Below are 25,238 nucleotides of genomic sequence, written 5' to 3' on the forward strand. Positions count from 1 at the left end.
TGCTGGGCTTAAAGGTGTGAACCACCAGGACCACCTGGCATATGGTGATTTCGTATCTGCTACTCAGCCAAGAGTTCTTTGGGAGCTGGAGTTCACGGCTTCTTCACCTAGCAAATGCTCAAGTCAGGCCTGGTGAACTGAATCTCTTTATCAGTTTGCAAAAGTCCTCCTTAAACTCCCTTCTATGTCCTCTCTTCTCCCTCCCAGGCTTTCTCACATCTCAAAGCCTCACAGGGCTTGCTCAGTTGTGCAAAGTAAGCATATGATAGACAGTCGGTAGCCGGCCAAACACTTGCTATGTAGCCCAGGTTGGCCTTGAACTTAAAATCTCCTGATTCCACTCCAATAATGATAGGGTTACAAGCATGTATCAGTGGCCCTAGCAGGAGAGAGAGAGAGAGAGAGAGAGAGAGAGAGAGAGAGAGAGAGAGAGAGAGAGAGCACGCTAATGTGTATTTAGTTCCTCCCTCCCCAGTGGGAGGGCATAACAGTCCCTGTTAACAGAAATGCAGGAATCCTGCTGAGGCCAAATAAATCCGGAAAGAACTGCCAAACCCAGCTAAGCTCACTCATCCGACTTCCCAGTGCCAAGCACCTGCTTAGTGCCAAGTTTCCCCAGCCCTTCCACCAGTGCTCTTCTCCTACTCTGAAATCCCAAATCAGACATCCCAAAGTCCAACAGAGTATCAAATTGCACTCTTCTTTTAGTTGGATGATGCTATAAGTTAGGGTTTTTTTGTTTGTTTGGTTTTGTTTTGTTTGTTTGTTTAGGCAGGAGAAAACAGGATGAGAATTATGTCTCTTCTCTTACAGAGACAAGTCCAAGACAAAAAGGAAAGCCACCCTATTGTTCTTCTTTGTGCAGATTTCTCCTAGGTCCACAGAGCCCTGGGAAAAGGTAGGGACAGGGTCTCCTCCTGGAGAGGGAAAGTCCACCCTCTTCTACTGTCCCTGGGTGTGCTGGATGCAGAAGAGGGAGAGCAAGGAGGAGACAAGGAAAAGCAAAGGGAATGAGCAAGGGAAGGAGGGAAATGGTTGGGGAGACAAGAGGAAAAAGGAAATGAGGGAGGTAAGGAGAGACAGAAAGGGCAGAGAAGAGTAAAAGGAGAGAGTGGGAAGAAAAGGATGCAGGGGAGGAGGGGAAAGGGAAGAAAGAGGAGGTAGAAAAGAGAAGGGAAGGAAAGACAAGGGAAGAGGAAGGAGAGAGAGGGAAAAAGAAAGAAGAGAGGAAGAAGGAAGGAAGTGGGAGGAAGAACAAAGGGAAGAGGGAAGGAAGAGAGAGGGGAGATAGGGAGGGAAGAAAGGAGAGAGGAAATGGGAAGAGGGGAAAAAGGTTAAGAGTGAGTGAGGGTAGAAAGGTAAGAGGGGTGGTAGGGAGGAAGGATGGGAGACAGAAAGAAGGGGGAAGGAAGGATAGGGAAGGGTAGAATAAAGGATGGGGGAAGGATGGAAGGAAGGTGGGGGGAAGGGTGAAAGAAGAAGTAGGGAAGTAAGAAGCAAGAAAAAGAAGAGTAGGAGTGGGAGGTGGGGTAGGCAGAGACCAAGAACAGCTCCTCCAGCCCAGCACACTGTCTAGCTCCTACCCCCTGAACTGATACAGTCGCACCCTGCACACTTGGTATTATCTGTTTTAACCCAAAAGGCAGAGCCTGAGGAAGCTCTTCCGTCTGCCCAAGGGCAAACCACATGTAAGCAGCCAAATTAAAATTGCAAGCCAAGCTGTCTGTGGTTCTAATCTCTGGGGCACTCCCCGTCCCCACCACCACCACTCCCCTGCCTTCCTCTGGATCTGCCCAAGGCTCCATCAGGACCAAGCTGGGCTTGACATTCTGTAACACCCTTCGTGCTCTCTGCTTGGCAGGTCCACAGCCTCGTGAGACGTGCTCAGCACCCGCACGCTCCGTGTGTTTTGTACAAGGTCAGAGCCAAAGATGACCGGCCTCTGGGGATTATGGATTACAAACAGCACCGAGCCCAAGGCAAGAGGAGGGTGAGACCCGTGCCTTGTTTGACCATCTGCTCAAAATGGCCAGGATTTGCCTTGGTTCCTTATCTAATGTTACCCTTTTATTTATTTTATCTTTTTATTACGTTTTTATATTTGCAGCCTAGAGGTATGTGTATGCATGCATGTACATGGAGATCAGAAGACAATGTGTGAAAGTCAGTTATCAAACCAAGATATCAAACTCAAGGTGTCAGGCCTGGCCACAGGTGCCTGTGCTTACTAACGTATCTCACCAGCCCTTTTCCTTCCTCCTTCCTTCTTTCATTCTTTCTATTTTCTTTTGAACAGATCTCATGAAGCCCAAGCTGGCCTCAGACTCCCTTTGCAATCAAGAATAACGTTGGATTCTTAATGCTCCAGTCTGCACCATCTCAGGAGCATCAGGGTTGCAGGTTTGCACTGCCACAACTTTAAACAACATTCAAAAGACCTCAGGCGGGCTGGAGAGATGGCTCAGCGGTTAAGAGCACCCGACTGCTCTTCCAGAGGTCCTGAGTTCAATTCCCAGCAACCACATGGTGGCTCACAACCCTCTGTAATGGGATCTGATGCCCTCTGTCTGAAGACAGCTACAGTGTACTCATATATAATAAATGAATAAAAAAAGGATTTCTAAAAGACTTCAGGCAGCCCCAGACCCCTATAAAAGCCAGAAGATTCCAGTTCTTTTGTTCTTGGCACCATCACAGCCTGCTTTCCCTGACTCCATTCCATACACTTATTTTCTTCAAGATGGGGGGCGGGGGGGAGATAGCTCAGCTGGCAATTACTTCTCAAATAAGCGTGAGAACCTAAGTTGGGATACCCAGCACCCATGTAAAAGTCTAACGTGGTGGCACACATTTGAATCCCGGAGCTCGGAGAGTATCGAGTATCAACAGGCAGAACCCTGAGGCTTGCTGGCCAGCCATTCCAGCTGTATCAGTGACTTCAGGTTCTTTTTAAAAAAATCTGACTCAAAATCTAAGGTGGAGAGCAGCTAAGGAAGATACTCCATATTGATACTATAAGGCTCGAAGTGAGTTTTAACTACCGGGAGAACCCCACTCCCACCCCCACCCTCCCGTGAGACATGAGAACGGAGTTCGATGCAAATGCAAGATGCAAACACAAGAGGTTTATTTTTTCAGCTCATCAGGGTTGACCCTCAATCAGCCCCCTCGTAGCGCGTGACTAGAAGGCGACCCCGAATAGCTATAATAGTCAGTTTTTATACTTTTTAGGGGTACAGGTTACATCATCAAGGTTACAGTTTAAACTTATTGGCTAAGCATATTGACCTTTGAATCTATTGGCTAGCAAGCATGTGACATGCATTCGAACTCTATCTAGGACCAGAGAGTCAGGTGACTATCAGTCAGTACATTCTGTGGTTTTTCAAGAATGTCCCCTGCTCCTCCCAAGAACCGTGGGTAGAGAATGGAACTTGGCCTAGCCTTGACCGGAGGTGGGAAGCTGGTACTTGACCTAATCTTGACCTGAGTCAGTGGGTGTAAGGCTAGCGAAAGCCCCTAGGGTTCACATGAACCCCATAACCTACCTACCTACCAGGCCAAGTCTCTTAATAGCTCTTACACTTCAGCACGAACTAGGGTCCTTCAAAACCTGGCTAATGTGCACACATATACACAGAAAATCACGACGTAAAGCACATGCGAGGGCACACACGAAGAGGGAGAAGTGGGCTGAGCAACATCAGTATGAGGTCATCCTGACATTGATGTATCAGAGGTACCATGGAGATCCATAATAGGTGATACCAAACCTATGTGGAAATAAAGGATCAAGCTTCAAAGTTATCTCACTGGTAATTATACTGCGGATTCCCAGCAACCCATGTGCAAAAGCATCCAAGTGCTTGGCCCCAAAATAAAATATGTACAAATGACATTATACTGACCGTGTAGACTATTTATATGTTTAGGAATTCATAACGATTAGAGAAAAAGAAACAAGAGAAAAGAAACAAGAGGCCATGAATTTGAGAGAGACAAAGCAAGGAAGGGTATATGGAAGGGGTCTGAGAGAGGAAAGAGAATGGGGGAAAGTTATGTAATTATACTTTAGTTTCAAAGATTAAAAAAAAATGAATTTTTTAAAAGCTGAGTATCACAGATTCGCCCATCATTATAGGGGCTATTTCCCTGGGGAAACAAAGTCTACTCCCTTCTTGTAGGTTACTACGCTGGTTAGTTGGTTAGCTTTGTCAACTTGATGCAAACTAGAGACCCCTGGGCAGGGGGAATCGTCTCCATCAGATTGGCCTGTGGGCATGTCTACCTCCATCAGATTGGCCTGTGGGCATGTCTAGGGTGCATTTTCTTGATTAATGATTGACACAAGAGGACACAACCCATTGTGAGTGGTGCCACCCTTGAGCACATGGTCCCAGGTTGTATAATAAAACAGCTATGAGAATAAGCCAGTAAGCAATGCTCTTCCATGGTCCTTTCTTCAGTTTTTGCCTTTGAGTTGCTGCTTTGATTGAGTTCCTTCCTTGGTATCCCTCGCTGATGTATTGTGAGCAGAATAGTAAGCCAAAATCTCCCTGTCTAAGTTAGGGTTTCCTTTGCTGTGAAGAGACAAGACCAAGCCAACTCTTATAAAGGCAAACATTTAATTGGGGCTGGCTTACCATTTCAGAGGTTTAATACATTATCATGGGTGCAGGCATGGCAGCGTGCAGGCAGACACGGTGCTGGAGGAGTGGAGAGTTCCACATCTTGAACTAAAGGCAGGCAGGAAAAGACTGTCTTCTACAGGTAACCAAGAGGAGGTTCAATTTTCACACTGGGTGGACCTTGAACCTTAGGAGACCTCAAAGCCTGCCTCTTTGGTGACACACTTCCTCCAACAAGGCCACACCTCCTAATAGCACACGGGCCAAGCGTATTCACACCACCACACTCCCCAAGATGCTTTTGAGTATGGTGTCTCTCAGAGCAACAGAGCAAACAAAAGCAGTTACCAACAAAGGCCAAAGTATGATTCCACCAAGTCTAACTTGGTGGAACAAATGAGTTTATTGGGCCTCCTTACAACATACAGATGCGATGCTGCTTACAAGGATGTGGATGGCTTCCAAAGCAGCTGCATTACCAGAAAGTGTCAGACCAGCTTGGATGCCAACTTCCCCATAGCTGTGTAGATGGAGTGCCCACCCATAACCTATGTGCTTCCTGATGACACATGCCATTGAGTCAAAATCACATACAATTATCTGAGAGGCACAGGAGGTGGGTCTCAGAGGTGAGCAAAGGGCACAAAGAGCCTCCCCGCCCTTCCTATGAGGCAATGTCAATAGTCAGCAGGCTTTATTTTGAGGCTTTTGCATAGACATAGCTACTCAGTGTCCTCCGTTCTGCTTGGAGGAGAACACTATACAATCCATGATAGAAAAATCTGCTGCCCTTCATCCTTTTTCTCTCCTCTTCCCCCCACCCCCTGCCCAATGTATAAAGGGATGCCTTCACAGACTTGGTCCAGTAGTCATGGTACATAGAGAACAATACAGAGGTATCCAGGTAGTAATAGAGTGAGTAGCAACCCCCACAATACAATAGGTGAAGGGGAGGAGAGTCAGAGGACCCTCATCTGAGAGTAAAGGTAACATGTCTCAGTCCTCTCCCCTAGCTGCACTTGGGAAATGCTACTCTCTATAGAAATTGTAAGGTTAACTAAAGTACGGACTCCATGAGGTTGCCCTCCCCACTGTAGGAGGACTTGTAGTAATTGATAATATAGCTGCTGTGGGGGTCACCCCATGTTCCTCTAAGTAACCCCTCATTCATGCTCTGTAAAAAAAAAAAATCCCAAAAAACTTATCAGTCTCACTACGCTGGTTGGACCTAGGAGAAATTGTACTTTGGACGGCCGTAAGTTCTCATCTGAAATAAACAGGCGTTTGTTTACGTCTCTCTGGGATATGTTAACATAATACTCACCAACTTTGGCTGTCATTGTCTTAAACTTGTCCTTTCCTCCCCCAAGCACACACGTTGTTTAGCTTATAAGATTTCCAGGCCAAGCAGTGTGATGCACCTGTCCTCTCTACTCGTCTGTGTTTGCACCGTTGCGGCCAGGAGCCTTACACCCCTGCTCCCCACTAAAGAACACTTTCCTGAATAGAACTTGACAGACCAATTCAGTTCAATCCACAGGCGTTACATTTCCATTCGGGAAATGTATGCCTCCCTGCCCACAATTAAGAAGGAAATATGGACCACGTACCTACCCCCTGTGTGCTACAACAGCAAGAAAAATATCCGTGGCTGGCTCAAAGCGGAAAGGCTCAGCAAGCTGAGACCCAACGTTCATGTCATAAGCAATAAATTTGCTCTTCCGCTCTCGTCTGTGTGGGCTTGGAAGGTCAAAATGAGGGTACAAGAAAGACACTTAGGCAGATTGTCCGTTTGAGGAAGACCTATTAAAAGAGTTATTAATGTCATAGATAGAGAATGACATGGTAGGGGCTCTGAAGTGAGTTCAACCCATGAGACAAAGTGTGTGTATCTAGAGAGGGTAGAGAGCATCTGTTTCACGTAGACCATAGTACATACTTGTTGTTGGGTTGTCTCTGGTTCCAGGGTTGTACGGAAGGAGCAAGGCTTCAGCCCTTTCTTAATGTGTGTCCTTTGATAACGGGAGATGGTGCTTATAGCTCCCGATGGTTCTCAACTGCCCTAATGCTGCAGCCCTTTTATATAGTTCCTCATGTTGTGGTGACCCACAATCATAAAATTATTTTCATTGCTACTTTATTACTGTAATTTTGAGACTGTTATGAATCATAATGCAAATATCTGATATGCACCCACAGGTTGAAAACCACTGGTTTAGGCTCTCAGATAGTCTAGGGTTGGTAAACTTCTCTTGTGGAAGAGAGGATTAGAGGTTTCACAGGCAGACTCACAGTAGAATGCCCGTCATTTCTCTCACAGCTCCTCTAAAGGGAGAGAGAGAAAGCTGAGGCAGTTGAATTCGGCCTGAGGAACTCCCAGCTCAAAATGAACCGGCCTCTGCCCTGCTCTTCACTTCACGCGCTTCCAAGCCATCCGACTCCCACAGGAAGGGGAAAACTGAAAGCCAGAAGTAAGCCATTGGAGAGATTGAACTGCCAGGGTGGTCCTTAGCTGTGAGACACTACCTGTTTAAATAGGTCATTAGCAGGCTGGGATGTAGCTCAGATGGTCGAACACACAGCATGCATAACGGTCTGGGTTCCATAGCCAGCACTGAATAACCCTGGCACGGTGGAACTGTAAGCCCAGCACTCTGGAGGTGGAAGCAAAAGGCTCATGAATTCAAGGTCTTGAGGTAGCCTGGGCTAGGTGGAACCCTGTCTCTGAAAGAATGAATAAGTGAAGGAAGGAATTAAGGAAGGAAGGAAGGAAGGATGGAAGGAAGGAAGAAGGGAAGGAAGGAAGGAAGGAAGGAAGGAAGAAAGGACGGAAGGAAGGAGTCATTAGCACCCTGTCATTGCCTAGCCTGTCATTGCCCTCCAAATTCTTTTGTCTGGCGCTCCACCAACTCTAAGACCAAAGGTCATGACTAGAGAAGAGACAGACAACAATTGTGTGGACTGCCCTCTGAGCCAAACACATGGCTGGTTTGTGCTTATGAACACCACAGAGGATGATGGCTCCCCCTGGCCAGCAGTGTGCTGAGGCCTCCTTGTCTCTTGTTCCTCTCCCCACCCCCGCCCCCCTTGACTGGGTCATGTTTCAAGTGTTCTCAGTTACTGTGGCTCCTTGCCTGCGAATGTTAAATATTCAGCAATCTTCGGGCTCCTCACTGCTTTTGTGCAAATAGGTTGGCTCTGAGAAAGGAACAAGCTGATCTGAACTAAAGGGAGCAGCCCAGCAAGCGAGCGAGGAGTCAACAGTTCAGACGGAAGTTGAAAGGGAGGAAGAAGGCTGCTTGCTCAGCAAGACAGGAATACCAGAACCCAGCCCAGCACGAGAGGGAGAGGAAGAGGTACATGCCTGCCGAGGACAGGGCAGACAGGGCCAAGAGCAAGAACTGGGCAATGAATTCTGCAGGGTCCTGGGCAAATCGGAACCTCTGGTGGTCTTCATGTCCTCCAAGGGAAAGATGTTTGGATCAAGAGTACAGGGCTGTTGGTGCGGATTAAATTAAACGAGGCATGTGCTTGGCTCAGTAAATGAGAGAGCTCTGATTAGTAACCAAAACACGCTGCTGAGGGAAGACCTGAAAATTTTCTGAAGTCAGCTTTCGTCGGCAGATGGGGGTTTTAACGTGGGAGAGTTCCAAAGGGTTGTCTAGGCCTATGTTTGTAAGCATAGATAGATAGAGGTATGGCAGATAGATGGTACAGCTATAGGTATTGATAATATGGGGATAGATAGGAATATAAAGATAGAGATGGGTGGTATTGATATAAAGATAAAGCCAGAGATACATGAAGAGATGAATGACGTTGAGATACATACAGACATGTATTATATTCAGAGCTAAAGAGATAATGATGATGATGATGATGATGATGATGTGTGTGTGTGTGTGTGTGTGTGTGTGAACAATGATTGCCAAATAGGATTTCTAAGTAATAGAATATTGACGAATGTGTTTACCACTTTGAAAAAAATACCTGACAAAAAACAGCTTAAGGAAGGGAAGGTTTATTTTTGCTCTTGACTGGAAGTCCGTCGTAGTGGGAAGGCACGGACCGCACCATGACGGTGAGGCAGCTGCCCACATGGCATCCGCAGTCAGGAAGCAGAGAGGTGAATGCGGTGCTCAGCTCACCTGCCCCTTTTTATTCTGCCCAGGACCCCAGTCCATGGGCTGGTGCTTCACAGCCACCGTGGGTCTTTGCTCTTCTACTAAACTGTCCTGGAAATAGTCTCAAGGACATGCATAGAACTGCATCCTAGACTATTGTGTCAACACTGTGTACTAGATTATTCCAAACACTGTCCAGTTGACAACAGAGATGAACCATCGTAGTCACTATGCGTCAGACATGACAACCTGAGGCCCTTCATCCACATGCCTTAATTTTTTAAAATGCCTATGAGATGATAACAAGGGTCCCATTTCACAGATGGTCTTTCAGGACTCAGAAGTAACTCACGGGCTGGAGGGATGACTCAGCGGTTAAGAGCACTGACTGCTCTTCCAGGGGTCCTGAGTTCAATTCCCAGCCACCACATGGTGGCTCACAACCATCTGTAATGGGATCTGGTGCCCTCTGAGGAGAAGGAGGAGGAGGAGGAGGAGGAGGAAGAGGAGGAGGAGGAGGAAGAGGAGGAGGAGGAGGAAGAGGAGGAGGAGGAAGAGGAAGAGAGGAAGAAGAAGAAGAAGAAGAAGAAGAAGAAGAAGAAGAAGAAGAAGAAGAAGAAGAAGAAGAAGAAGAAGAAGAAGAAGAAGAAGAAGAAGAAACTCATATCTGTTAGCATCAGGTCCAGGGAATAACTCTCAGGCTGCCCTGTTTCTAGAAAACCAATATATGCAGCAGTGAACTTCTGTTCACAGAGATGGAGTCCTCCTTGTTGGAGCTGCTTGGCCCTGCCAGCGTCAAATGAAATCCTTACAGAACTAGCCAAATCCCCAGGAAACATGCTTAACAAACTGACTAGGGCTCCCTGTTCCAAGCTGTGACCTCTCACTAGAGCGCAGGCACCAACAATGTACCTCAGAAGCAGGGGCCCTCTCAGAGAGCAGCCACTCACCCAGCCTAATTAGCTTCCTGTTACCTCAGCATCTTCTCCTAGCAATGCCCCACCCCTGCAGCCAAAAGGCTGAGAGCCAGCCTCTCAGAGCTGTTTGCAATTAGCTAGTATAAAGTGCCCTGGCTTCTCAGCATCAGCATCCTTCCATGTGCTGCCTCAGGTGAGGTCACCACAGCCGTCACAGCCAAAGCACCTTCCGGCAGAGGAAAGGAAGAGTTAGCTGCTGTGCCCCCTTACACGTGGAGGGAGGGGCAAAGGAAGAGAACAGGGGAGGAAGAAGAGAAAGAGGAGATGGAAGAAGGAAGGAAGGAAAAAGGGAGAGAGGGAAGGAGGGAAAGAGAGGGAAGAAGGATAAGGGGAAGGGGAAGAGGAAGAAGAAGAAGGAGAAGAAGAGGAAGAAGAAGAAGAAGGAGAAGAAGAAGAAGAAGAAGAAGAAGAAGAAGAAGAAGAAGAAGAAGAAGAAGAAGAAGAAGAAGAAGAAGAAGAAGAAGGAAGGAAAGGAGGGAAAGGAGGAGAGGAGAGGAAGGAAGGAGAGAGAGAGAGAGAAAGCATTCTAAACCACACGAGGGAATCTGTTTCTAGTCTGAGAGGCTGGCCTCCTTTCCTTTGAGGAGGACAATCTGCTGATAGCCACAGAGAGTCCCTCAGGTCTGGTGGTCAGTACCTCACAAGGGGTAGGGAGGTCTTGGAAGGAGAATGTAGTTCACTGGGCTCCCAGGCTCCATTTGGTCCCATAAAAGACTCTCTTCCCTAAAGCGTTCTCTGTCATAAAATGGGAGAAAACTACCTTAAGGAAAACGACCTTAAGGACTGGAGGCGCTGGGGCAATGACATGAAGTACTTACCACACAAGCGTGAGGATCTGAGTTCAGGTTCCCAGCATCTAAGAATCAGAAAAAAAAAAATAGACATCTTGTGCCTAGTGGGGGTGCACCGGGGAGGTAGGGCCAGAAGGATCTTGGGCCAGCCTTTCCTAATTGGTAAGTTCTGGGTTCAGTGAAAGAGCCTGTCTCAAAATGTGAGGAAGAGAGCTACTGAGGAAGATACTGACCTCTGGATCTCTACCCCCACCCCCAGAACACTCTTGCTTGAGCGCGCACGCACACACACACACACACACACACACCCACACACACACCACCACCACCATCACCACTACCACCACCACCTCCAAGCACATGCACCTGTAATCACACACATATTCAAAGTACTGATTCAAGTTTCATCAGCCTTATTTCAGTTTATAAATAGTTATAACTAGTACTTGGGGTTCTAAAAGATTTTTCTCCCGCTTCTTGTTTTGCTGTTTGTTTCTTTTATTTTTTTTCTTTTGTTGTTGTTGGTGGTGGTGGTGTTTTTATTTTGTTTTGTTATAGGACAGGGAAGGTCCCCTTACACCATCTCTTCATGTCTGGAACTCATTATGTAGCCCGATGGCCTTTCACTAGCAATCCTCCTGCTCCGTCCTTCTGCATGCTCCATGTTTTCTCAGAGAAGAAATGTTTTTCTCTCTCTCTCTCTCTCTCTCTCTCTCTCTCTCTCTCTCTCTCTCACACACACACACACACACACACACACACACACACACACACACACCCAGTGTTGGTATTCTGCCTAAGCTCCACCCCCACAGCTACCAACAGCCAGGTATGCTCCGCCCCCACAGTTGCCTGGCAACAGCCAGCTGTGCCTGACACTATATAAGGGACTGTTTGCCCCCCCCAGTCTAACTCTCTTACTCTTGCTCTCTCTTGCTCTTTGCTCTTTTCTCTTCCCCGCTCCTCCCCTTGTCCCTTCTCTCCCCATCCCCCCACCCTTTCCCTCCATGTGCTTACAGCCGTCCTCCTTTACTTCTCTCTTCTAGTCTTCTTCTCTCATTAAACCTCTCCACGTGGAACCATGTTGGTTTGGTGTGCTTTGTCCCGACACAACCCGAGAACATCCAGGCCAAGGGCAACACCCAGCATTGAACCACATTCACCAGCCATACTGAACCCATTCATTTGTGTGCCTGAGTCTACCCTAAAACCTGTGACTTTGTCCAGAGTTCACTCTTAGCTGGGACTCTAGCAGTCTTTCTTCTCCCAAGGTCGACTTTCAGAAGAAGCCTTGTCAGCCTGTCGAATCCAAAATAAAAAATAAAACAAACAAACAAATAAACAAACGACAAACAAAACCTCTTAGATTCAAGCTGGAACGTGCTCAAACTCACCTTGGTGAAAACTGTGGCTTCCAGGCTCTCTCCCTCTGCACGACTGATAAAGTTTTAACTTCTCCGGGGGAGATGAGTCGAATGAGGAGGAGAGCTTGGAAACTACTTGCCAGGATTCTGTCAGAATCTCTGACCAAAACACCGCTGGTCACCAGCAGAGGCAGGAGCATGGCCTCCTGGAACATGAACAGAGAACCTTCAGCCAGGATAGCATTAGGTCTGCTCTGCTCTACTCTGCTCTGCGGTAAAGGCCAAGGCTGGAAAACATGGACAGAGCAAGATGATCTGAGGAGATACGGTCTAGATGGAGGAATCTTTTTTTTTTCTCCATCTTCATTAACTTGGGTATTTCTTATTTACTTTTCTTTTTTTTTTTTTTTTCCTTTTTTCCTTTATTAACTTGTGTTTTTTTTTTTTACATTTCGAATTTTTTTCCCTTTCCGGGTTTCCAGGCCAACATCCGCCTAACCCCTCCCCCTCCCCTTCTATATGGGTGTTCCCCTCCCCATCCTCCACCCATTACCGCCCTCCCCTCAACAATCACGTTCACTGGGGGGTTCAGTCTTAGCTGGACCAAGGGCTTCCCCTTCCACTGGTGCTCTTAATAGGATATTCATTGCTACCTATGAGGTCAGAGTCCAGGGTCAGTCCATGTATAGTCTTTAGGTAGTGGCTTAGTCCCTGGAAGCTCTGGTTGCTTGGCATTGTTGTACATATGGGGTCTCAAGCCCCTTCAAGCTCTTCCAGTTCATTCTCTGATTCCTTCAACGGGGGTCCCGTTCTCAGTTCAGTGGCTTGCTGCTGGCATTCGCCTATGTATTTGCTGTATTCTGGCTGTGTCTCTCAGGAGAGATCTACATCCGGTTCCTGTCGGCCTGCACGTCTTTGCTTCATCCATCTTGTCTAATTGGGTGGCTGTATATGTATGGGCCACATGTGGGGCAGGCTCTGAATGGGTGTTCCTTCTGCCTCTGTTTTAATCTTTGCCTAGATGGAGGAATCTTAAGGAGAGCAAGCAATGATCAGAGTGGCCATGGGACTCACTCCCCCAGCTGGGTGGACCAGAGAGATCATAGGCAAAGGACAAAAAGTGAGCACCAGAGCCATGGGCTACCACTGATGGTAAGAAAGAGATGCTACTAAGAGTCTGCAAACAAGCTGGAGGGAAGTTTAAAGACGGGTGATCCCGAGAAGGTGAGATGAAGTGCTAAAAGAGACAGGGTTTCCTCTGTCCCAGCAAAACGCAGAGTCCTCAGGAAAACTGGAATGAGGACTCTCTGGGGGGAAAAAAAAAACCTAAATGCAAGCCAAAGGCTGACATTTCTAAAAGGTGCCAGAGAAACTCCTTGATCTTGAGGTAATACGAAAATTGTCTATAGCCCAACCAACTACAGATGTAATGCCAGCTTGAAAGGTGATATTAAAAAAAAAAAAAAAGGATAAGTATAGCCAATATGAGCATTAAAATGGCTGGGGTGCAAAAGCCAGCTCCTACCAGAAAAGATATACAGCCATTATTAAAAAGGGATTTAGCAGCTGCAGATAGAGCTCTGCATTAGAGTCCTCATCCAGAATCCCCTAATGAAAGACTGAGACCATGGCTCAGTGATAGAGCCCCTGCCTAGAATCCCCCAGGGAGGGGCTGGGGGCGTGGCTCAGTGGTAGAGCCCTGCCTAGAATCCCCCAGTGAGGGGCTGGGGGCGTGGCTCAGTGGTAGAGCCCCTGCCTAGAATCCCTCAGTGGTAGAGCCCCTGCCTAGAATCCCCCAGTGAGGGGCTGGGGGTGTGGCTCAGTGGTAGAGCCCCTGCCTAGAATCCCCCAGTGAGGGGCTGGGGGCGTGGCTCAGTGGTAGAGCCCCTGCCTAGAATCCCCCAGTGAGGGGCTGGGGGCGTGGCTCAGTGGTAGAGCCCCTGCCTAGAATCCCCCAGTGAGGGGCTGGGGATGTGGCTCAGTGGTAGAGCCCCTGCCTAGAATCCCCCAGTGAGGGGCTGGGGCGTGGCTCAGTGGTAGAGCCCCTGCCTAGAATCCCCCAGTGAGGGGCTGGGGATGTGGCTCAGTGGAAGAGCCCCTGCCTAGAATCCCCCAGTGGGGGTGTGGCTCAGTGGTAGAGCCCCTGCCTAGAATCCCCCAGTGAGGGGCTGGGGGCGTGGCTCAGTGGTAGAGCCCCTGCCTAGAATCCCCCAGGGAGGGGCTGGGGGCGTGGCTCAGTGGTAGAGCCCCTGCCTAGAATCCCCCAGTGAGGGGCTGGGGCGTGTCTCAGTGGTAGAGCCCCTGCCTAGAATCCCCCAGTGAGGGGCTGGGGCGTGGCTCAGTGGTAGAGCATTTGCCTAACATACTAAGATCCTGAGTATATAGTAACGTAGTAAGACCTAAGGAAATAAAATGAAAATAGACACACATGATCTGGACATGGTGACATACACCTGTTATCTCAGTGCTAGAGAGAATGGCCACAGGAGCATGAGTTTAAGTTCAAGGCCAGCCTGGACTACAAAGTGAGATTCTGACTCTAAGTTCTGTAAGTAAGTGAGTAAGTAAATATTAATTCCATGCAATTAAATAAAAACAAATGACTTGAAATTCATCTCTCTCTAATTATTCTCCTGTTATTACTGTCAGTACTTTGGAGATTATTCATGCCCGCAGTCTCTCTGTTTTCAGATGCTGCAGAAGGGTATATGCTACTTCATTTCCCCTCTCGGGTATATTTAACGATGTCTCCGCCTCCTACCAGAGTGACATGAACCCATGCTGGTTCTTTCCCAGTAAGTGAGACCGCTCCTCTGTAACAATTCCTTTCTCAGAGGCAGAACTTGGTCCCTAAAACTGTTGATCTGCCTCTCAACCTCTGCTTCCCACAGGGCCTAGTCCGGCGTGGGAATCTCACTGAATGTCTTAGAGTCTGCATGCAAGCCTTGGAGGTCTCCAGGATCTCCCAACACTCTCCATACCTTTTTTTTTCCTACTGTCTTTCAAAATGGAAGCCCCTGGTTTACACAATGTACTTAGAGCTATGTACGAGGGTACATCAAGAGACAGGTAATCCTACAAGCACACCTCTATAATGTCTCAGCTTATACCAAGGGCTTTCCCACACAAGAAATCTGACTAAAGGTACCCGAAGGGCAAAGGAGCCATCAAAGGGCAGCTTCTTAAAGTTGGATGGTAATTCCAGCACTCCCAGAGGTTGAGACAAAAGGATCTCCTCTTTGTGACCAGCTTGCTCTGTCTTGTAGCAAGACTTCGTTTAAAAAGAAAGAAAAGAGGGGTTGGGGATTTAGCTCAGCGGTAGAGCGCTTGCCTAGCGAGCGCAAGGCCCTGGGTTCGGTCCCCAGCTCCGAAGGAAAAAAAAACTAGAAAAAAAAAAAAAGAAAGAAAAGTCCAAGTGTGGTAGCATCTCACCTGTAATCCCAGCATGACAGACCGAGACAGGAGGATTGTTAGGAGTTTGAGGCCAGCCTGGGGTATATAGTACATTCCAGGCTAGCTTCAGTTACAGATGAGATCCTATCTCAAAAGGGGAAAGAGGAGAAAGAGGTTGAGGAGGAGGGTGGGGAGGAGGGGGAGGGGAGGAAGAGGAGGTGGGAAGGGAGGGTGGGAAGGAAGAGGGAGAGAAAAAGGGAGGGAAGGGGACAGAAGGGGAGGGGAGGGGAGGGGAGGGGAGGGGAGGAGACCAGAGAGGAAGGGAAGGGAGGGAAGTTGAATGGTAGCATTCCAGCCCACGGGAGGGTGCTCGAGTCCCCTTCCTTTCTGACTGCCCATTTTATCCCGATTCACCTCCACTCTGTAACAGCTGGCCGGCTCAGCTCCCTGCCTCTGGCTTCCTGCCCCGTGCCCACCCCAGCTGGCCTCGACACCACAGGCACCAATCTATCCAAAGTGTGAACATGATCCCAGGCCGTGGCCCTTGGCCCACATTCCATGGCAGGTGTATCAGTATTACCGGAGCTTTTCGGGTCAGATCCTAAGCCCTAGCAGCCCCAACGAGCCAGGCTCAGCTGCTCACCATCAGAAGAAAAATTACCAGCAGAAAGCAGAGAAAGACTCAGAAGGGGAACAAATACAGAGTTCCAGTGGGCACATCCGTTCCTCTTCAAAGTCCTGACCGGGATTGCAGGTTTAAATATGCAAGAGGTTTGCCCCGCAGAGCAGGGGAGGCTGAGTCAGCAGTTAAGAGCACTTGTTCATCTTGCAGAAGACCCGGGTTTGGTTCCTGCTCCCACATGTTGGCTTAAACTGCCTGCAACGGGGTTGGGGACTTAGCTCAGTGGTAGAGCGCTTGCCTAGGAAGCGCAAGGCCCTGGGTTCGGTCCCCAGCTCCGAAAAAAAAACCAAAAAAAAAAAAAAAAAAAAAAACAAACAAAAAAAAACTGCCTGCAACTCAAGTTCAAGGGCATCTTTTTTTTTTTTTAAGATTTATTCATTTATTATATATAAGTATACTGTAGCTGTCTTCAGACACACCAGAAGAGGGCATAAGATCTCATTACAGATGGTTGTGAGCCACCATGCGGTTGCTGGGATTTGAACTCATGACCTCTGGAAGAGCAGTCTGTGCTCTTAATCGCTGAGCCATCTCTCCAGCCCTCAAGGGCGTCTTAATGCCTTTTTTTGGCCTCCGTGGGCACCAGGCGTGCACATGCATATACACATGCGTGCAGGCAAACAATCATACTCGTAATATAAAAAATGCATTTAAAAAAAAAAGAGGTTTGCATGGCTGAGCGGTCTTTGTACAGGTGTGGTCACCACGCCTGTCACTAACCCATCATTCTCTCAGCTAGAGCATCTCTCTCTCTCTCTCTCTCTCTCTCTCTCTCTCTCTCTGTAATCAAGCAAGTTGTCAAAACTGTGTGAAATATCTTCCTGAGACAAGTTCTGCCTCTGATGGGTGCCAGAGCCCTCCCCATCCCTTTTCTTCTCCTAGCATAATATTTGAGGAGAAGTTGTAGTTCCTTGGGGGTCCATCATCTTAAAAGTCTGATAGCCAAACAGGGGCGCACAAGTGTTTCATTAAAATAGCTTCGTTTGACCCAAAGTCGATGATCTCTATACCCTCCCCAGTTTCACCTCAGCATCCTCCGATGCTGCTCTGGTCCTTGTCTAACCCATCATCCCCTGGTACCCGGTCCTGTTCACGTGTGTATGTTCTCCCCTCAAAGTCTCTCTCTGCCCCACAACCTAACCTGGCATTTTAATCCCCCTTTAGATTTCATTTTCAGGGATCACCTTGAGAGGGATCTCTTCTGCCTGCCCCCAACACCATCTTCAGCCTCCTAACTCTGGAGCACTAAATACACAGATATGGTGCACTAGCTTCAGTTGCTGCGGTTGGGGACTTCTGAGTCCTGTGCCCTGCAACAGGAGCCATATCTTTTCCAGGGCGACATCTTATAAATGGCATTTAGCTTGGCCTGGCTGAATGGGAGCACTTGGCAAATATTTGACTGGAGAGAAGATGACCTCAGAGTCTCCTTGCGCTGACACTTATTGGTATTCCTTCTCACAGGAGAAGCGGTCAAAGGTCCAGAAACACAGCTGAGGGTGTGGGGGTGGTGGGGAAGGGGGAAGGGAAGGAGACTTAAATGCTTGTTCCAGCCATGCAATTTTCTTACCATGTCCTCGGGGCCCTCATCAAGATGAGTGCCTTTAACAAGTCTCTGTTCCCATGATCAGTCTATGTGGGATTCCTGTGGTTATTATAATGCTCTTTTAAAGTGGAACTGTTGGGGTTGGGGATTTAGCTCAGTGGTAGAGCGCTTGCCTAGCAAGCGCAAGGCCCTGGGTTCGGTCCCCAGCTCCGAAAAGAAAGAAAGAAAGAAAGAAAGAAAGAAAGAAAGAAAGAAAGAAAAATAAATAAAGTGGAACTGTTATGCACAGCATGAGGATCTGAGTTTGGACCCTAGAACCCACGTAAAGCCAGACACAATAGCATATGTCTATGATCCCAGCGTTCCTGTAAGAGCTGGGAGACACAGTCCAGAGACTCCCTGGAAACTCACATGGGTAGCGTGGCATAAGAGATCCTGCCTCAAACTGTATTGAATACAAAGATTGGCACAAGAGCTTGTTTTCCAACTCCGCATGTGCACCGTGGAACCCCCACCTCTACCCCAGACATACAGGCTGAACATGGTGGCGTCGTGTATTTGTAATCTTATCACTAGGGAAGCAGAGGCAGGAAGACCCCCACCCCAAAAGCTTTCTAACTATCCAGCCTGACACAGTTAGTCCCAATGAGACACCCCCCCCCAAAAAAAGCCAATATAGACATCAAGGAGTGATACCTAGGGATGGCCTCTGACCTCCATATAGCTATGCACCACACACGTCTGAAAACACACATATAAACATACCCGTGATTACCCATAAACAAACAAGATAGTAAACAAATAATAAGAGTTGAAGTACAAGGGAGATCTTACACGATAATTCACAGTGACAATCCCAAATTTGAGCGTCAGAATTCTAAAATGCTCCAAAATCCAAAACGTTTTGGGTCCTCACAGAACGGGTTTCAGAACATTTTGGAGTTTAGATTTCTGTCGTCTGGATGCTCAGTCAGAAAAGTCTATACAAACATTCCAACCTCTCCCCCAACCCCCTCCCCGATCCCCAGATGCCCCACTCCTAAACACTTCTGTCTTCAAGCCTTTCAGATAAGGTCTACTTGTTACTGCTTTGGCAGAGTCTAGACCTTCTAAAGAGAAATACTTGGGCCCTCAAGAATTCAAACTCACCAAGACTCCTACACTGGAAAAGGGGGAAAGGCTGAAATCCCAGAAAGGGAGCTTTTCTTCCTGGAAGAGATTTCACGCAATTCTAACAAATTGTCAGAGTACCTTGCCGGAGAGAGACTCACTGGCTGGTGATGGGTGAGACCAGACCTTGCCCACAGCTAGTGAGTTTTGCAAACCTCTTGACCTCTATTTAAACCTAAACTTTGTAACAAGACTCTGAAGATGGACTTGGGAAGTCACTGAACCTCTCCTCCTCTCTGTGGCAACATTGAATAAGTCTTTAGGTCTAGTTCTTACCATCTCTTACCAGTTTGGCAACATTGAATAAGTCTTTAGGTCTAGTTCTTACCATCTTTTGTCTCTAATTACTGGAGTGAGAATGGAGAGCCCTTTTGCCCTAGAACTTTGAAGACATATTTATTCCTCAATGTAGAAGTAGCAGTCAAATCCCAAAGCCTCTCATTTAAGCCCCCAGGTCTTCCCACACATCTGAAGCTTAGCTTGAGGACAGAGACACCCCAAATTCTGGAGATAGAAACAATGTCTAGGCAATGTGTTAGGCAAACACCCTACCTACTGGGCTATGTACTCAGGCCCCCAAGTTTCACTGGTATCCAGAAACAGACCTACAGGATGCCCTTCTGAGGATGCCTTTCCTCCATTTGAGGAAAATGGCAAGTCAATTTCCCACACTGATCCCCCTTCTTTCTTTAATTAATCAATTTATTAATAATTTGTTAACTTTTTATTTTTTACTTATTCACTTTACCTCCTTCTCACTGCCTCCCACCTGGTCACCCCCTCCCACAATCCTTCCCCCAACCCCCATCCCCCATCCTCCATCCCCTACTCCTCTTCCTCTTCCACTAAGGCCAGACAGGGCAGCCCAGCTAGAAGAACACATTGAGGGGTTGGGAATTTAGCTCAGCGGTAGAGCGCTTGCCTAGCAAGCACAAGGCCCTGGGTTCGGTCCTCAGCTCTGAAAAAAAAAAAAAAAAAAAACATCGAGAGTACAGACAACAGCTTTTGGGATAATCCCTGCTCCAGGTTTTCAGGACCCACAGGAAGGTTAGGCTACACATACAAGCAGAGGTAAGTCCAGCCTGTGAATGTTCTTTGGTTGGTGGTTCAGACTCTGAAAGCCCCAAGGGTGCAGACTCTGTTGTTCTTCCTGTGGACTTCCTATCCCCTTCGGGCCCATAATCCTTCATGATCTTCCATAAGAGTTCCTAAACTCCATCCATTGTTTGCTGTGGGTGTCTGTATCTATCTGAGTCAGCTGCTGGGTGGAGCCTCTCAGAGGACAGCATGCTCCTATCTGCAAGCATAACAGAGAACCATTAATAGTGTTGGATTGGTGCTTGCCCAGGGGATGGATCTCAAGTTGGGATTCTTCTTTTAATGTGGTTTGAGGCCAACTCTTTTATCGCTAGAGAGGTTCTTTTTGCGTAAGAGGAACATTATGTTGGTGACCATAAACCAAGAAGATAAGGTATCTTCATTAGGATTTTATTGCTATGAACAGACAACATGACCATGGCAAGTCTTATAAAGGACAACATATAATTGGAGCTGCCTTACAGGTTCAGAGGTTCAGTCCATTATCATCCAGGTGGGAGCATGGTAGCCTCTAGGCAGGCATGGTGCAGGAGGAGCTGAGAGTTCTACATCTTCATCTGGAGGCTGCTAGTGAAAGTCTGACTTCCAGGCAGCTAGGAGGAGGGTCTTAAAGCCATGCCCACAGTGACACACCTACTCCAACAGGGCCCCACCTAATAGTGCCACTCCCTGGGCCAAACATATACAAACCATCACCTTCCACTCCTTGGCCCCCATAGGCTGTTCAAATATATGAGTTTATGGGGGCCATACCTAAACATAGCACAGTGCAAAATACGATTAGTCCAACTTCCAAAGTTCCCGTAGTCTGTAGCAGTCCCAACAATGTCAAAAGTCCAAAGTTCAAGGTCTCTTCTAAGATTCATCCATTCACTTAACTGTAATCCCCAAAGCAAGATAGGAATCCAGCTGGGCAAATTCCCAACTCTGCATCTCCATGGCTGACGTCAAAGCAATCTTCAGATCTCCAACTCCTTTTTCATCTTTGTTGACTGCGACAAACTTCTTAACGACTAAGTTCCATTCCCTGTTCACCAACTGCTTCCTGGGTGTAGACTCAAGCCATGCTCCAGCTCCTGCCTCTGTCTCCCATACCTGCTCTCAGGTCTTCCCCACCATGATGGAAGGACTGTATCCCTCTGAAACTGTGACCCGAAGTAAGTCTTTTCTCCCTTAAGTTGATTGTGGCTTGTAAATTATGGGAAGTACAAAACTGTGGAGGGTCACAGAGCAACAGCAAGGAGACAACCAAATGGTTCTGGTGTGGGAAAAATCACTGCAAGCGTGTTTGGACAGGGTCGTTCCTTGAGTCCCTTACTCTTCTTTATTCCTTCTGTGACCCTCAGAAGAGCATCCTGCAGGTCCACTTCTGGGTACCAGTGAAGCCTGGAGGACTGGGTACAGACCCCAGTGGGTAGAGTACTTGCCTAACACCACACATGAGGTCCTGGGTTCCATCCCCAACGCCACATAAACAAGGCGTGTACTTTCACCACTACATCAGAAGGCAAGAGGGTCAGGAGTTCAAGGTCATCCATGGCTTTATGGTGAAAATGAGCTCAGACCAGGCTACATGAAACCCTGTCTCCAAAAAAATAAAATATTTTTTTAAATAATTCAGGATTCTACATTGGAAAATTTATTACAATTCATTTAGCTTTTCTTTTTAAATTCACATGATTTCCAAAGGCAGATCTCTCCTATAATTATTTGATGTCTCTGGACATGAGAGAGAGAGAGAGAGAGAGAGAGAGAGAGAGAGAGAGAGAGAGAGAACAGGCAAGATGTGTGAGATTTGGAGAGATCCAAAATAATTACACACACACACACACACACACACACACACACACACACACACACACACCTCAAAGTATTATTTATAAATGGATAGAGGACAGTAAGGTAGGGTCTTACTATGTAGCCCAGGCTAGCCTGGAACTCAGGATATTCCTGTCTCAGCCTCCCAGCTGCTGGAATGACGAGACTTGGCCATATTTACTTGATGAAGGCCAGTTCATCCTCGCTGTGTAGAGTTTCATTGTTTGGGATGCAGAGCCGTTCCCTGCTTGCTTTATGGAGTCTGAATGGTGGACCAGAAAAGCTGCGACAGGGCAGGCAAGGGTGAAGTCAGCAGGCCTGTTTCCCAGGCAAGCTTGTGTGTTTGCTCTCTTGTTGGTTTTATTCATTTAAGCTCACAAAGTCCTCATCAACTGGCTTTTTACATTTGAGTAGATTACAATGTGTTTATGGGTCTGAATCCTTCCAAGACAGTAGCTAATTGGGCTCACCACACAACAGCAGGGGAGTCTCATTATCCTGATTTAACAAAGGAAGGCACTTCCTGCAGAGAAGTTAAGGGACTGGATCCCGGCCATCACACTGAATCTAATCACCACTGTCTCTGGCACACTCATCATCACCGTTAATTTTTAACAGACTAGGAGGGCACTCAGGAATTCACGCTGCTTCTCCAGGATTAATAGACCTCCGGCGTAAGTATCTCTCAAGAACCTACGAAGGTAATGAAATAAATATTTACTGAACTCAATGCTGTGGGTCCTCCCCCTTAGTCTTGGCACCAGTCACAGAGGTAGCTGCCCTCTACAGGCGTCAGGATTCTCCTGAGTCCCCAGGGACCAGAGAGATGTCCCAGTAGTTGCGATTGCTTGCTGCTCTTGCTTAAGAGCTGAGTCCAGTTGCCAGCACCCACATCAGGTGACTCACAGCTACGCGTAACCTCAGCTCCTGGGAATCCAGTGCCCTCTTCTGGCCTCAGCTCGTTCCTGCACACATATACGCATGCGCACAGGCACACAGACACTCATAAATAAAAATAATTATTTTTTTTAAAAAGAAGACTGGGAAGCCAGGTAGCTATGGCACGTGACTTTAATCCCAACCCTCGGGAGGTAGAGACAGGTGGATCTCTGAGCTCGAGGCGAGGGGATGCTCAACTCTGGCTATGGGAAGAACAAGCAACCAAAGTCCGTGCCACACTGAGGTTTCCAGTTATTCCAAGTTCGTGTCGTTAAGGAGCTAGAATGTCTCTGATGGCCCACAGCATTTTCTTCAAGTAAGGTCATTGTGGGAAAAAACAGCCCAGCAGCCAGCCATCAGGGCCATCACATGAGATGCTAGTTTGACCAGAGAAAAATTGACTTATGGGTATGTTGTATTTGTGCTTAAAACAAAAACCACGAAGCAGGAGGCAGTGGCTAGTACACCTCTGTAGTTCTAGTACACCAGAGGTGGGCTATTAACAGAGGATCAGAGTTCAAGGTCATCCTTGGCCCCAAGCTAAAGGAAACTGAAAACAAACAAACAAACAAACAAACCAAGTGCCCATCAGGCCTGGGGATGCCGCTCAGTTGGTAGTGCTTACCTAGCATCCAGTGCCAAACAAAGTGGACGTGGTGTTGCAAGCCTGACATTCAAGTGCTCTGGAGACAGAGGCAGGAGGATTAGTTTCCAGGTCATCATGATTTACATAGTGAGCTGATCATGTGATACATGAATGCAGCTGATCATATGATACCTGAAACCCTCTCTTAATCTTATCTTTTCTAAGAAAGGATAAGGCCTGGGACGTTGCTTTATTGTTTTGTAGAGTCATTCATTCATTCATTCATTCACATGTTTACTAAGGAGATGTCACATGTAGCTCCAGGTGGATAGAACAAGACCAGCCACTGCCTGCTCTTGCTGTTCCGCCTTCCTTGCCATGATGGCTTGCATTCGAATGCAAGCCACAACAGACCTCTTCTTTAAGTTTCCTCAGACAGGCATTTTGCTGCAGCAATGAGAAACATAAGTAATACACCTCCCTCCCCAAGGAGGCTTACTAAACGCACGGGATCCTGGGCGGGTCCAGGATCAGACTCTATGTGACTTACTCTTATAACTGAGGAAGGCCTGGGCATGGCGGCCCACCTCTGGAATCTCAGCAGTCAGAGGATGAGGGACGAGGATTTCTAGTTGAAGGCCAGTCCAAGCTACATCGCAAGATTCGGTTGCATGTCGAATATAACCAAGCGGGCCTTGGTGGTGAATCCCTGCCATCCCAACGTCCTGGAGGTGGAGGCTGACAGATCAACAGTTCACGGTCGTCCTCGGCTGCATAGTGAGTTCCAGGGCTGTGTGAGACCTTGTCTTATAAAGAAACAAAATTAAATAAGAGCAAAATAGAAGACAGGGCAAGATTTGGGGGTGGGGCAGTGGCAAATGCATCCAAGTTTACTGTCATTATGCAATGTGTACCTCGCAGGTGCTGATCCAGAAACATGGCCTATTTTTAGAAGTTCGGTCAGACCTAAGACTGATTCAATAGTGTACAGAACTGAATTGAACGAGGAACATAAAAGGCGTGGTAACATGGCTACCTAATTAGCATCGTGATTAGGTACTTTCCCCCCTGAAGCACAGTTTTATGCATGAGCAGTCAGAAGAGCTTTGTGGTGGCGGGTTTTGAATGTCAACTTGGCAGAATTTAGAATCACCCAGAAGATACAGCTCTCCCGTCGTCTTCAAGGGCATTTCCAGGGAAGATTGACAGAGGAGGAAAGTCCCACCCTCAGAGTGGAAGAAAACTTCCATCCCATGATCCAGCTATAGAGAGATCTGAGGCATAAGCAGTTTTCCCCTGCCTGCCTTCACCTATTCCTGGTCAAACGTGTCTTTCACTACTGCTGCCGTCCAAGGTGTACGATAGACTCCATCTTCTTTGGCCTTCTAGTGTGACAATGGACACGGAATACTAGGGATTCTCTGGGGAGCCTCCAATCTTCTCTCACTCATTTGGGGCTGCCAGGCATCCCCTTCTGTAGGATGAGTAGCTATCAAGTTCCCAGAGTCTCTAGTGTGCAGACAACCATGACCTTATTGTAAGCCAATCTAATAGATTCTCTTTGTAATCTGTGCACATTCTCTTGGCTCCATTTCTCTAGAGCAGTGGTTCTCAACCTTCCTAATGCTGCGACCCTTTAATATAGTTCCTCATGCCCAACCATACAATCATTTTCACTGCTACTTCATAACTGTAATTTTGCTACTGTTATAAATCTCGACGTAAATATATGGGTTTTCTGATGGACTTAGGTGACCCTGAGAAATGGTTGTTCAACTCCCCCAAAGAGGTCTCTTGAGAACTGCTGCCCTCAAGAACTCTGCCCACTACAGGCATAAAGGCAAGGAAAGGAGACGAATGTGGCCTCCCATGTGTCTTCAATACCAGCACTCAAGAGACAGAGGCAGGATGATGGCATTCAGGAGGCCAACATAAGCTAAATAGCCTATCTCAAAACTTCAAACAAAATGATGAGGAATACCCCAAACCAAACTACCATAGTTCAAGTGAAGTCGGACAGGCTATTTATCCTCTGTGAGCCTCAGTTTCCTTATGTGTAAAGTATAACTAATATATGCATAACTTTTCTAAACACTCCATTAGTGAAAGACACATAAGGCTG

Source organism: Rattus rattus, chromosome 16 (genome assembly GCF_011064425.1).
Source record: "Rattus rattus isolate New Zealand chromosome 16, Rrattus_CSIRO_v1, whole genome shotgun sequence".
Lineage (NCBI taxonomy): Eukaryota > Metazoa > Chordata > Mammalia > Rodentia > Muridae > Rattus > Rattus rattus.